At 43.7% G+C, this 14631-nt stretch overlaps 1 long non-coding RNA gene across 1 annotated transcript; it reads left to right on the top strand.

The window, feature by feature from the left end:
• Nucleotides 1–9575: 9575 nt before the first annotated feature.
• LOC124085933 (uncharacterized) lies at nt 9576–14342 on the top strand. Its single transcript, XR_006849635.2, has 3 exons — nt 9576–9691; nt 10225–10452; nt 10787–14342. It is a non-coding gene; the product is annotated as an uncharacterized LOC124085933 (long non-coding RNA).
• Nucleotides 14343–14631: the final 289 nt, after the last annotated feature.

A 14631-nucleotide genomic window follows, 5' to 3' on the forward strand; every position in this document is an offset into this window, starting at 1 on the left:
ATGAATATGGGTATGGACCATGGATTAAATAACAGTTTTATATCATTCTTAAATTTCTTGGTTTTGATAATCACACTGGTTACATCAGAAGACGCGTTTGTTCTTATGAGATACACATGCAATATATAATGAAGGGATATAATGTTTCTAAACTTACTCTGATATGATTCAGAGGGATTGTATACAAGAGATACAGAAATAGAAGTATATGTGTATAAAAGCAGAGGCATTTATGATGTTTCCATACAAAAACATATACAACAAAATGAGAAAAATATCATCAATTGATGAGTATGTACAGATGGTAGTAGCTCAATTCACAAACCAACCTAGATGCCCTTTAACAGATAAATGGATAAAGAAACTGTGGTACATATACATAATGGAATATTACTCCGAATTTAAAAAGAATAAAATCATGGCATTTGCAGGTAAAAGGCTGGAGTTGGAGAATATCATGCTAAGTGAAGTAAGCCAATCCCAAAACACCAAAGGCTGAATATTCTCTCTAATAAGTGGATGCTAATCCATAATGGGGTGGGGGGCAGATGCATGGGGAGAACAGAGGAACTTTGATTGGACAAAGAGGAGGGAAGGAAGAGGAGGGGGCGGGAAAGATGGTGGAATGAGACAGACATCATCACTCTAGGTACATGTATGACCGCCCATGTGGTGCGACTCTACATCGTGTACAGCCAGAGAAATGGAAAGTTGTGCTCTATTTGCGTACAATGAATCAAAATGCATTCTGCCATCGTGTGTAACTAATTAGAACAAATAAAAAAAGAAAAATATGTACAAATGGTATTCAGAAGTTTCTTGTAATGGAGAGAAAAAACTCTAGTATAATCTTTCTTCTTCCTGCCCTCCCAATAGTAGCCAGTTGTGAGGGATTTGTGAAATGTAATTTGAAGGATGCAGGGTCGTAGAGAGCTGGGCAGAGGAAAGATGGGAAATGGATCTGAGAACAAACAGGCAGATGGCTGACATACCATTTGTCCGGGAACACTTATTAATTTCTCAGGCTGCAGTCAGGACCAGATGAACTCTTAGGTTCCATTTGCCACTTTAGAAGTTAGAGACCCTGAAAAGAGGTCTATTTTATTAAGATTTAATCACAATTCAAGGGCAAGAAGCAAGCCATCATTCAGATGACCATCTTTCACAAGAATGCCACTTCATGGCCGGGGTCCAGCTTCCTTTGGTCGAATGCTTTTGGCAGCAGGTCACCAGGGACTAGCCTACCTGGAGGCCAAGGCCATGTGATTTACGCTACTCAAAGGAGCTGGGCTGCCCCTACATCATCTTCACCATTCAGTGATGTGCTGATTAAAATTCCAAAATGGATGAAAAATTCCTTAGGGTTAAAATGACGAGCTTGAAAATGCCTTTGACAGGATAAATAAATACACAAGAAAGTTCATAAATAAAAACTATGCCTCTCTGCTGTAGACGTTGCTCTCACAGTTACCTGAGCAAGTGTAGATTTGCGTCAGTCAGCACAGTCTTTTTTACCATTCTCATCTTGCTAATGACGAGGAGCAGTACGGAGGAGACTGATGCAAGGGCCAACATCTGGGCTAACAGAGGTGCAGGGATCTGGGGGTATTTTTGCTCAGTGAGAAATTTTTACTTATTTGTACAATTTTCCCAGGGAATGAAGCGACAGAGGCTTCCTTCTTTTCTCTCTCTATCTCTTCCTCTTTTTTTGCCTTCTCTCCTTCCTTCCTCCATTCATCCTTTTAAAGAAGGATATCCGCTATTCCAGTCATCTATTGCCACAGAGCAAACCACACCCAAGTTAGTGGCTTAAAACAATGGAAGTCTTTATTTTTCTTACGCCTTAGTACTTGAGGCAAAGCTGGGTGGGTCATCTTTCTGTTCTATGCTGTCAGATCAGGTGGCTCAACTGGGGCAGAGAATGCACTTCCAAGATGGTTCCATTCACAGGACTGATGTTTGGGGGCTGGGAGTTCACCAGGGGCTGCCATCTAGGGGACTCCAATCTCTTCAAGTGAACCCAGGTCTACCACTGAAACCCAGAAAGTCAACAGGCTTCCATCTTAGTTCCTTGAAACAGTAATTATTTAGCTCTCTCTGAAATGTTTCATTTTAGAGTATAGGTCTCCTTCTACCAGTAAGCAACTCCAGGGTCATTTATGTAAGTCCCTGAAGGTTTTGATCTGTGCTATCTGTGCCTTTATTAGCAGCCTCCTGCCATAGTCAGGCATATAAGGAAAATCCTGGCCCTTTCCACCCTTCCCCTCTCATCCATCCATCCATCCATCCATCCATCATGTCAATTCCCTCATTGCTTCAAATGACCTTACAGATTAAATGTAGAGATTTTAGAAACAGAAAGAGTGGTAATTAAAATACATTTAATTAAATTTTATGGAATTGTGTGGGTTTAGCAAATTATTTGTTTTTCTGAGTCTTAGTTTATTTTCTGTAAAATGGAGATACAAATATCTAATGGGATTTTTGTGAGAATTAGAAATTACAACATAATGTTGCTGCATTTAATAAATGATAGTTATTCTGCTATTCTAGTAAACATCTACTCACTGGTATCTCACGAACATCTGACTCTATATTGAGTATGAAACCTCAGTTTTTCAAGATGAGCCAAGATAATCCATGTTAGAAAGTCAATTATCAGAATGAAATAAATCATTCATCTACTCCAAGCCTTCGTTTTCTTCTCTATAAAACAGGGTTGGCAATGATACCAATTCAGGGGAATATTGTAAGGAATAAGTCAGGCAGGCCATGCAAAGTGATTCACACAAAACCTGAGTACCAAATAAGTGTTTGTGGTGGTAGTGATGGTGGTGGCGGTGGTGGTAGTGGTGGTGGTGGTGATGGTGATGATGGTGATGGTGGTGGTGGTGGTGACAGAGGAAGAGGATGAGAAGAAGAGGAAGAGGAGCAGGAGGCAATGAATAATATGCTATTCTCAGGAGAAATTCATAGGTGTCTCTGCCTAGAAGATAAATTCTAAAAAATTCCCATGCAGCAGTCAGTCAAGCTCCTGTGGTCTGAGCAATGCCAAAGCCAGGAGAAAGAAGAATACTTGTGGACAGATTTCCATGGAGAACAAAGTCTCTTGAGGCTGGACAAGCCACTGATGGACCACCAGTAGGCGACGTCAACCCTCCATACAATGAGTGCCAAGATCCATTCCTCTCTGTGACAAGCAAGGCAAAGATATCAGGCCCAGACCCAACCTAAAGTAACCCAGTAAGGCTGGATTAGATAATGTCTACAAAGCACTTTGGACTCCTTGGAGAACAACCATCTATAAATAGCAGGTGATGGTATTATTATTAATCAGGCCAACCTCTCATTGAAGCTAATTGCTACTGAGGCCGATGGGACATTTATCTGGGTGTAGCCTACGAATCAGGCTCTACAGCAGAGATCCATGATTTATTCATTAATAGATTAGTAGCCAAGAAAGAAATGCATCACATAAAGAGCATGGGTGTTTATTATCTTCAGGAAACCTCAAAATGGGAAAAAAAATACATTGCTAATTTTCTGAGCATAAAGACTTGGGTCCCCATCTAACCTCCAGTACTAATTGGGTACATGTAATAAAGCGAGTGACCTAAACTTTTCTGAGCCTGATTCCTCCTTCGTACAATAGGAAATGATGATTTTTACCTCAGGGGTTGTGAAGATGAAATGCTTAGTCCCAAATCCACTCCAGGCAGAAGATCACAGTTGTAGCACACAAGGCCCATGCATAGGATTTGCCACTTATTCCCACAAACTAAACTGTCTTGTCTCCGCCACCTGTCGCCTTACCAAGCTGAATTTTTGTCAACAAGGAAATGGGTCCAGTTTTCAGGCAAAGAAAGAACAGAGAGATGTCTCAACAGAAATCCCAGGAAAGGTATGATCTGTGCTTCTGTGCCTTACTCTTCTAAGGATAATTTTGAATATTTATTCCCTGTCATGTTTTGGATATGAGGTATCCCTCAAAATCTCACATGTGAGATAATGCAAGAAGGTTCAGAGGAGAAATGATTGGGTTGTGAGAATCTTAACCTAATCAGTGAATTAATCCCTGGTGGGGTTAACTGAGTGGTAAATGGAGGCAGGTGGGGTATGGCTGGAGGATGTGGTTAATTGGGGACATGGCTATGGGGTATGTATTTTGTATCTGGAGAGCGGAGTCTCTCTCTGCTTTTCTGATCACCATGTGGGCTGCTTCCCTCCACCACACTCTTCTGCCATGATGTCCTGCCTCACCTTGAACCCCAAGGAATGGAGCCAGCTGGCAATGGACTGAGACCTCTGAAACTGTGAGCCCCCAAATAAACTTTTCCTCCTCTACAGTTTTTCTGATTGGGGCCTTTAGTCACAGTGGCAAAAAAAAGCTGACTAAAACACTCTCCAATTGTAACTCCAACCCATGAGGAATAACTATAGACAATGCCACACATGTCTGCTGCTTTTTGATTAGAGGAAAAAAAACTAGCTCATTTGAACTGATCAATGGGTGAGAACCAGAAGCCATACGAGAGGCTTCCCAGTAGGTTTGCATAAACCACAAAGCCACCCCAAATAAACACTGCAGGTCCGTCTCCCATAGAGGAACCATGGATCACCGCATTATGTGACCTTCTCTGGGGCTCAGCAGAGCACAGCTGACAAAAAACAGAAGAAGAAGAAAGAGAAGGAGGAAAGGAAAAGAGGAAAAAGAAAAAAATGGGAAAAAAGAAAAAGAACTAGACTAGAGGAACACAGCGTTAATGTTCTTTTGTTGTTAACAGTGACTCAAAACAAAATCAGAATCATATGGTCCTTTAGTTAGGGGTCCAATACAGATCTCACTAAGTTAAAACTGAGGTATCAGCAGGTCTGTGCTCCTTTTTGGATACTGTATGGAAGAATCCAGTCTCTTCTCTTTTTTTCTAGCTTCTAGGGTCTCCCACATGCCTTGGCTCATGAACCTCTTCCTCTAACTCCAAAGCCAGCCACATGACATCCCCGACCTTTCTTTGACCATCACACCTCTTTCTGACCTCACAAACAAGAAAGTGTCTCTGTTTTTGAATGCTCCCATGATCACATTGGTCCCACCCAGATAATCCAGGATGATCTCCTCATCCTAATCAGTCGGCTGATTAGCAACCTCAATTGCATCTGCAACCTTAATTCCCTTTTGCTGACCTTTCACAGGTCCTTGGATTAAGGATGAGAACATGTTAAAGGGATCAGTACTTTAGTCACCGCAACCACTAGGACAGCAGCCCCTAAATTGTGGTCCCTGGGCTATTTCACCTGAATCACCAGAGCAGGTTGATAAGCATAGAGATTCAAAGGCCACACCCAAGATCTTCAGAATCTGATTCTCGTAGGGTGGTCCCTGGACATGGTAGACATTCAAGAACTCCCCACCAGGTACTTTGTATATACCCTCAGTTTTGAGAGTCTCTGCTTCAAATAGTCCTCCAACACGGCCATTATCTTCCATTGACAAATTGAAAAGTTTGTGCAATTTATTTTTGCTTTGTTTGGATCTGTTTCTCTAATCAATTGATGAGGCTGCTTGTGTTTAGAACAAAAGATTCCAATTTTAGATTGAGTGTCTAGCAGTGTATCAAGTAGCTAAAGTATGTACTCCGGAGAAGCTGGCACTAATTTTAGTTCAATAAATGTACCATCTGTATCACCAAAGAATTTCTGTGTTTGTTTCTTCATGCTTTGAACAAGCATTTATCAAGATCTTTGTGTGGAATAAATTTTGTACTTGCTGTTGGAACACTCAGGTCAGTATGTAGCCTATCAGGAAAGAACTTATACTGAAGGACGGAATTGATCTGCGTCTTTAAGACTCAGATATATTAATCTGTGTCCTGTTTTTTTGCTTTCCTTAGTGTAGTGTCAATCCATTTAGAAAAATAGTGTACTGCATAGTATCTTCCACTTCTAGAAATGAAGTGCCCTGCGTTCCCAGACCCTTTTAACTGGTTTCTCTGACATTTAATTTTCTCAGGACATCTGGACAAAGGAGTCAAGGTCAATGGCAGTGCTGCATCTCCAACCTGTGGCTTCACCTCACCCAAAAGACTGAAGCTGCCTTCCTGCCTATCAGTGACAACTGTGAATGGAAGAGATTTTCAAGCATACAGAAATGTATGAAAAACCTATCAATGGGGCTCTTCACCTCTAATGTTTCATTTAATTTTTACAGTTCTAGAAAGTGAACATAACTATGCAAATTTACCCATGGGGAAACTGGGGGTTGGAGAGGCAATCCTTTGTCCGTTAAAAGCAGCTTCTCTGGAATTCAAAGACTTCTCTCCCCCTCTGGGAAAAGCCTAAACCCTGAAAAACATCCATGCTCATCTCTAGATGGGTTTGCTAAAAGTTAAGCTTAGATCCATTGTCTGGAGAATTGAGGAGGGCACCTTGCTTTGTGGAAATGTCCAGATTTAGGGTGATATAATTCTTTAATTCCCTGTTATAACAAAGAACATGTTTATTTTTGTTATTGTTGTTGTTGTTTGTTTTGTAAAAGAAAGGGATGGATGCTTTTGCAACACTCAGCACTTTGGGATATATACAGTTAAGGAATCTGATGGCAAAGATAGAGGTGGCTGACAGACTATCAATTAATCAGTCAGGTTAATTAATTTTCAAAATATATTGGTGAGCATTACCATTTGTGAAGCACTCTGCTAGGCACTATATGTCATGGGGCTTGGATTTTTAAGGGTGAGTGATCATCCAACAACTATTATCGGAGTCATATGAAATGCCAATATTTATCTCAAATATAGAATTGATATTTGTATTGTTCGACCTGTAGCTACGCAATGGACTACATTAAAAATGTGATTAGAGGTATGAAGGCTCCAAAACAAGAGGGATATCACATTAAAAACTGAAAGACATGCTCTACATCTGGAGCATAAGCAGTAAGGATCAATATAGCTGCATCAATATAGAGGTCAGGGAGACCAGGCAGGGCTGACAGACCCAGGTAATGACTTTGGACTGAATCCTGATGTAATGGCAGCTGTTGGAGAAAATTTCCCCAATATATCCTTATAAAGCCTTCCAAACAGAAGAAAGTTGAAAGAAACCCTGTCTACCCATTATCTGCATTCTACAATTAACATTACTATGTTTGCTTTGGAACTTATCCACCAAGCCATCCATCTATCCATCCATTCACCATATTATTTCTTGTTGCATTTCATAAGTAGATGGTAGTCCTCCAGACGCTCGATTCCAAACTTGCAGCATGCATATCATCAATTAGAGTTCCGTGTTTGTACACAGGTTTTTAAGAAACATTGCATAACATGAAGTCACAGATTTTAGGTGTATCATTCAATACACATTAAAACATTTTTAATGGAGGAGTAACTTGACTAGATTTGCATTGTTTTTAAGATTTTTTTCCCTCCTTTTGGACCAACTAATGTCTGTGGAGTTTGGGGAGATGAGATTGATGAGAGAAACTGAGGGAGGGCACTATGAAAATAGTTCAGTGAGGGGTTGGTGAAGGACTCAAGTGGTGGCTCTAGGAACAGAGAGAAGGGGATGAACTTAAGGGAAGTTTTAGAAACAAAAAGAACAGATCTTCTTGCTGACAGATTGATTTGGGATGGCGTGGGACAGGGAGGGCCAGGCTGATTTTTCAGTTTCAGGATGGATAGGGGCGCCATTTTCTGAGACAAGCCAGGCTTTGGGGAGAATCGTGGGTGGGAGTCTGGGCATGGACCCTCGGGCATAGACTTCAAATAGACAATAATTAACACTGAATCTGGAACTATCCTTGCCCCTGCCAGATCTCTCTATTTCCCTCCTATTAACAACCACTATTTCCATGTGCACCCCTGGAAGTTCAGAATACAGAGTCCTGACTCACAGTCTGAGGCCACTCTGAGCTATTCTGTGATCATCTGGAGCTTTGTCTTTTCCCATCTTTCAATAAACACTTTTCTCTATCTCTGGAAAGGCTGGGGGTTGACAAGGCTGGGCCTGGCAGCCCTCTCATGCTCGTAGAGAAGGAAGATCATAAATCCAAGGGGCAAGCTGGTCAGCCTGGCTTGGGCACTCCCAAGCATCAGGCAGGTCCCGGAATATTAAGACTCTCCTTTCTGTCACGTAGAGTGTCCCCAGGGGAACGGCCATTTCTCATACTCTTGCCCTTTGGTTCATTTCTAATGCCAAATAGGTGCCTGGGGAAAAGGCCTGGGTGTCCTGGGTGGTTTGGATTCCTTACCCTGCCTTTGAGGACTGTAAGTTATAACAGGCAGCCCAGGCACAAACCTGGCTGAGCTTCACAGGAGATGTGCTATCACCCCATCTCTGGCTTGGATGCCTTGAGGATATGGATTGCTCATCTCCATACCCCACAAGTGGGCAAGAAATGATTGAGGAAGAAAGAATGGAGAGAGGACATCCTTCTAATCATGTGTGTTTATTCCAATCACCAAATTGAGCACAGGGAGAAAAAAAAATGGCTTCGGACACAGGCCTTACCTAGTTACAAAGACAGGAATGGGACCTAAGCAAAGAAATGGTAAAGCAGTTAATAAATGCCCAATAATAGTATGCAAAACGCTGGAAGACAATCAACACTACAGGGTCAGGGTTAGGGTTCCAGGCAGCTGACAGGTGAGGTAGGTTTGGACAGATGACCAGATAGACCTCAAATTAAGGAAGGAATGGCATCTACAAAGGCTGGAGGGTTTTCTGCAAGGACACAATCTTTCCATGGAATCCAGGCCCTTCTAGAATTTTCCTCCAGTCCAGTCATCACATGCAAGCATAGTGTTTTCTCATACACCTCAGTTGGCAAAACAGAAAAGATGTTCCAGAGACAGCCCATGAAAGAATTTTAAGGTATTGAACATTTTTCCGACCCTCTCACCTCTCTTTTCTGGATCTTTTTGCAGTGAGTGACAACACAACGTAGCAAAAAGAGACAGGCTATGGGTTCAAATTCCAGTCCTACCTTTGAATGCCTGTGACATTGGTCAGATGAGATCTTTCAGAAGATGGCGCTACTCCCTGGGTCACACAGCTGCTGTAAGCAAGAACTGAGTTCATCTGCACTCAGGGCAGATAATGATAATAATAGGTAATCTCTATTGAGTTCTCACTGGCTTGTGCCAAGAATTTTATATGACTTTCTCATTTGCTCCTCATATCACCATGTAATTGTGATATGCAGTATGATGTTATCATTTAATTAATTTTCCATGGGAGGAAACTGAGGCACAGAGATGAGCTAACTCAGGAGAAATGATATGATAGCCAGGCAGGCAGATGCCAGAAACAAAATGATTAACAGTTATGTTGCAGCCTTTTGTGGTCCTAAGAGACTCTTCACTGTTGGTTCATGGGCCCTTCTGAGGATCAATGTCTCCCCTTGGAAAATGCTCCTACTTCTCATATGTAACTTCAGAGGGTTTCAAGAATAGCCCCCAATGTCATGGGACTCCAAATTCATAACCCCTGGAACACCCAATCACACTGTACGGAACTCATGCAGAGCCACCACGTGGGTGAGGAGGAAGGAGAGAAAAAAATCAGACAAGTCGGCCAGGGAGGGTGCCTCTGACTTGCCCAGACTAGTGGAACTGCAGTCTGCCACGGGAAGGGAGCTGAGCACCCTGCCCCAGGGAGGAGAAGGAGGAGGATGACAACCAAAATCAGGGTAGGGAAGGCTGGCCCCAAGCCAGAGCGGCACCACCTAGGAGCTCAGAGCTTCTGACACAGGGTGGGGTTACTGAGGCCACATGCCTGCCAGGGAAATACAGGGAGAAGCCCCAGAGCCCTGTGCATGTGGCAGCAGCAGCAGGGTTCAGCCTGGGCTGCAGGGCCAGGTGAGGCTGGCCCAACCCAGCCATGTGTCTGCCACCCAGCCCAGCCCAGCCCAGCCCAGCCCTGCGGAGGCTTGGGGAGGGCCTGGCCAAACTCCCTTCTCAGGGAGGTGGTTAGAATAGGATCCCAGGAGGCCTGGAATGGGGATGGAGCTAGACCAAGGTTAGGCCACTTCCCACAGTCCATGGGAATGGGAAGCGTCAGGTTACCTTGGGAGCATGAAGTAGCCCACATCCTGCTGAGAGTGAGAGGTTGACTTCTACCTTCTAATCCAGAAAGATCTACAGAGGTTATGGGTACTTGCTTGGATTTCAACTATTCATAGGGAACTTTTTTGGACTGTTTTTTATTTTGAATTGATTATAGACTCACTGGAAGTTGCCATCATTGCACAGAGAATCGCCTCCCTTTGTCCAGCTTCCGCCCATGGAGACATCTTAAATTTGTCATGCAAGGTCAAAACCCAAAGGCTGACATTGGGAAAACACCCTGAATTAAACTGCAGTCCTCCTCTGGTCTTCAAATGAATGAGAAGATTTGCATTTACAGGATCTCATCTGGGTTCTGTGCCACCTCCCAGGCCCAGGAAGGAAGGTTGGTGTTGGTTTGATTGGGAGGCAGAGGGAAGACGGAGAGGGCTCAGGAGAGAAAAGCAGAGTCAGAGCAGCAGTCCTTTGAGGTGGCCATTGGAACAGCACTGTGTGGCTCAGAAGCAGACACACAGGACTGGCACCTGTCTTGAACCGCCACAGCATGGACACACATTGGGCACATATTCAGGGGCTTCCATGCCCCCTTGACTTGCTTCTTCTGTGTATTGGGTAGAATGGTTTCCACCAAAAAAAAAAAACATGCTCACATTCTAACCCCCAGAACTGAGTGCGACCTTATTTGTAAAAAGGGTCTTTTTTTTTTTTTTTTTTTGCAGATGTAAAGAAGATAAGAATCTTGAGATGAGATCATCTTGAATTATCCACTGGAGCTTTAAATCCAGGGACAACAGACGCCAGAGGAGAGACAGAAAGAAGAAAAGGCCCAGAGAAAACGGGGGCAGGTTGCAGTGAAGTTGCCCACAAGGAAGTAGACGGTCACTAGGAACGGGAAGAGGCAGGAAGGGGCCCTGTCCTGGGGCCTTCAGAGTGTGCGTGGCCCTACATACACCTTAATTTCGGAGTTCCACCCTCCACCGCTGTGAGAGAATGAATTGATGTTGTTTGAAGCCAATTTATTATGGAAGCCCTAGGAAACCTCTAGGTTCTGCCACCCACATGACCCATTCACACGGACCTTCCCATTTCACGAAGCAGGGGAAGAGGCACTGCTCCTTACCTGGGTCTCAGGAATGGTGGCAGGCCTTCTGATGCCAGCTTATCAACAAAGCAACGAGACACAGTGCGGTCCCTTGACTTGCCCAAGGATGCAAAGCTGCAAAGGTTGAGCAATGACTCAAACCCATCCCTGGCTCATTCCCAAGCCTGTGATCCTCGTTACGATCACTGAGGCCTGGGGAGAGCCACAGTTGACTGCCTGCTGGAGCAAGTTTTTGTTCTACAGTTTTGACCTAAAAAAAGAAAGAAAGGAAAGAAAAGAAAGAAAGAAAAAAAGAAAGAGAGAGAGAGAAAGAGAGAAAGAAAGAGAAAGATTGCCAAATGACAAACAGCCTGAAAAAGGACATTTCCTTGGTTGTCCTCTCAGGGAGAGGCCTCCATGGAGACAAGAAGGGACGTGAATTAGGAGGAAGGCGTGGGCACCCCACACAGCAAGCCCCGGGGGAGGAAGTTGGAGCCTGTGTTTCCCTGAATGACCAGCAGAATATCCCCAGCTTCCAGTGCAAGCCTGGGCAGCTGCTCTCCCCCTGCAGACCCCTGAAGACCCAAGCCTCAGAAGAGCTAAGCAGGCCAAGTTATGCTCACAGACCTGGCCTGGCCTGGCCTGTTGGAGCCTGTTTCCACTGCACAGTTCCTTTCAGAGACCAAAAACTCTATTTTTGAAAGAAAGTATAGCCAGGCAAGGCAGCGCATGCCTGTAGTCCCAGTGGCTTGGGAGGCTGAGACAGGAGGATTGCAAGTTCAAAGCCAGCCTCAGCAACTTAGCAAGGCCCTAAGTAACTTAGAAAGACCCTGTCTGTAAATTAAATGCAAAAAAAAAAAAAAAAGCATATACATGGGAGAAATTAAAACTTTGAAACACCTCCCTGCCACTTGGGTCATAGGTCCCTTCATTGGCCTCCCCAGAGGTGACAGCCATTACCACACCCCTTGGGTTTCCTTCCAGAGGGTCTCTACATATAGGCATATAGAGCTAAATAAACATACCCTTTCACGCAAATGAGAGGACCCTATAGGCATCCTTCCGTATCTTTTTCCATTTGGTATAGCTTGAGAATTTTGCCATAAGAGCACACATTTTTTTATAACAGCTTCCAAAGTGTTCCTCTGCATAAACTAACTGTACTTCTATCGCCTGCTCCCCATACAACACCTCTTAGGGTGTGTCCAATATTTTCTTGCTAGAAACAGTGATGTTATTCGGATCTTGTACTTATCTTCACACATACGTAGACTGTCTCCATAAGACCAGATTCTAAAGTTTTCTGCTTTAAAAAGCACATGACTTTTTATCTATTTGTTTGTTTTGCAGTACTGGGGATGGGACCCAGGGCCTTGCACATGCTAGGCAAGTGCTCTACCACTACCTTAAAAAGAATGATGCTCCCACACAGGAGTCAAACACGTGAAAGAGGGTTCAGACACAAGGAAGAACAGAATCCAAGGACAAGGAAGGAGCCTGACTTATTTGAGGAAGTGAAAATAGCAAGCTATGGGGACTGGCCCCACAGCCTCCTCCCAGAGGAGCTTGGAAAGGTTATCAGGGGCCAGATCAAACAGGGCCTCTTAGGCAAGAAGTCGAGTTATTTTTCTCATTGAAATGGGAAGCCATTGAAGGGCCCGAAGCACGTGAGTGGCGTGATGCATTCTATGCAATCTCTCTCTCTCTCTCTCTCTCTCTCTTTAATTTCACATCCGCTACATGGGGAGTGAATTGTAGGTGACCAAGGATTGAAGCTCAGAGACAAGTCAGAAGACTGTCTTTTTTTTAGCTGGGAGATGGTAATGGTTTAGATTGGGGCGGTGATAAAAATAGGAAGAGGTGGAGAGACTGCATTTCTATTTAGGAAGCATGATCCGTAAAACAGCTCTACTGATCAAAGGACTGTCAGTTTTCTGTCTGGGTTGTGGATGGTGGCCCAAGTGGAAGAGGCTTAGGTAGATTCAGGTTGAGGTCATGGGGAGAAGAATCAAAACTCAAGTCTTAAGCAAATTAAGTCGTAGGTGTCTAAGACACAGGAGGCATCTAACTGGAATCACCCAGGAGAGAGTACCTGATGGGCTTTGACATATCTGTCTGCATGAATTCATTTGCACTTAGGCCCAAACCCTCTGTTCTGCTCCAGGATTTGTGGGCATTATCTTTTGCCCCTGTGGAATCCGAACCTCTCATTTCCTCTCCCTAATTTGACTATAAGCTCTTCAGGGGAGAAATTGAGTGTTAAACCCTCTCAACCCCCCAGGACCACAGCACATGCTCTCTAAGTGGGCATGTGGCTGAGTCGATGGCTCGCAGCAGATTTAGCTGCAGGGATCTCAGAAGAAATGCCATCATCTGAGCTCCAACCATATCTAATAGGGGTGCCATGGGCCTGGCCATTAGCAGGAAAGAAGAAAGCCCAAGCTCCTACCCTACTGTAATCACAAGACCAGTTGGTGTGACCTCCAGCATCCAGGTGACCGGACCCAGAAGAGGACTTGTTCATGGGGATGGGCCTCATGCCACCTTCAGCAAATGGAAACTAAGGAAGGTTCAGGTAATCCCACAGAAGGTCTTACCCATCTTCTTCCAGTATAAATCTCTGCTACCAACCATCAAGAATGTGTCATCAAGAAAGTTGATTGATATTGTTTGAGAAACTTGGCTTTATTCACTCATTCATTTATTCATTTTTGTCTGTCCCCACAACCCGCCATTACCTCTATCCTCTATCTCCAAATTTAGTCCTTGCAATCTGTTCCTGATGGGGCTATTGACATACAAATCTGATCATTCTATCTCCCTTTTTACAAACCCTTGGTGGTTCCCACTGCTTTTTAGGTAAAATCCCAACTCCTTCACCAAGCAAATGTGGCCTTTTATGATCTGGCCTCTGCCAACATTTTTACCATCTTTTCCACCCCTACGCACTGAGTTCCAGACTCACGGACCATCCCCTGTGGCCCAAACACGTCAGGCTCACACCTCATACCTGAAGTCTTCTCGGAAAGGATGGTACATGCTTAAATTAAAAACATAAGGGAAGATGCTAAGACTCATCAGTCCTGAGGGGAACACAAAATAAAATGGAATATTCTTTCCCACTTGTAAATTGGTAATTTTTAAAAAATTAATAATACGCAATGGTTAGAGAGGGAAAAGGGGCTGTACCTTACTCTGTTGGCAAAAGCATAACTAATGTGCAACAACAGCATTTAAAAGGCAGATGAGTTTTGACCCCTATCATTACATTTCCAGGATTGTTTTTCTCATCAAAGCACTTGGACAAATACATATCTAGAGCATGTTTACCGCATCCTTGTTCATTATAGCAAAAATAGGAAACAATTTAAATGCCCCCCATATTACAAAAATAGCAAGGTCATTTATGGCACATTTACACTGATGAATACTTTGAAGTTGTTGAAATGAGTGAAGGAGAGTTCTGTGGACTGATTTGTAAGG

This window comes from Marmota monax, unplaced genomic scaffold (genome assembly GCF_021218885.2).
Source record: "Marmota monax isolate L192 unplaced genomic scaffold, Marmota_monax_Labrador192_F-V1.1 WCK01_AAM20220418_F8-fsc00014, whole genome shotgun sequence".
In the NCBI taxonomy this organism is placed as follows: Eukaryota; Metazoa; Chordata; class Mammalia; order Rodentia; family Sciuridae; genus Marmota; species Marmota monax.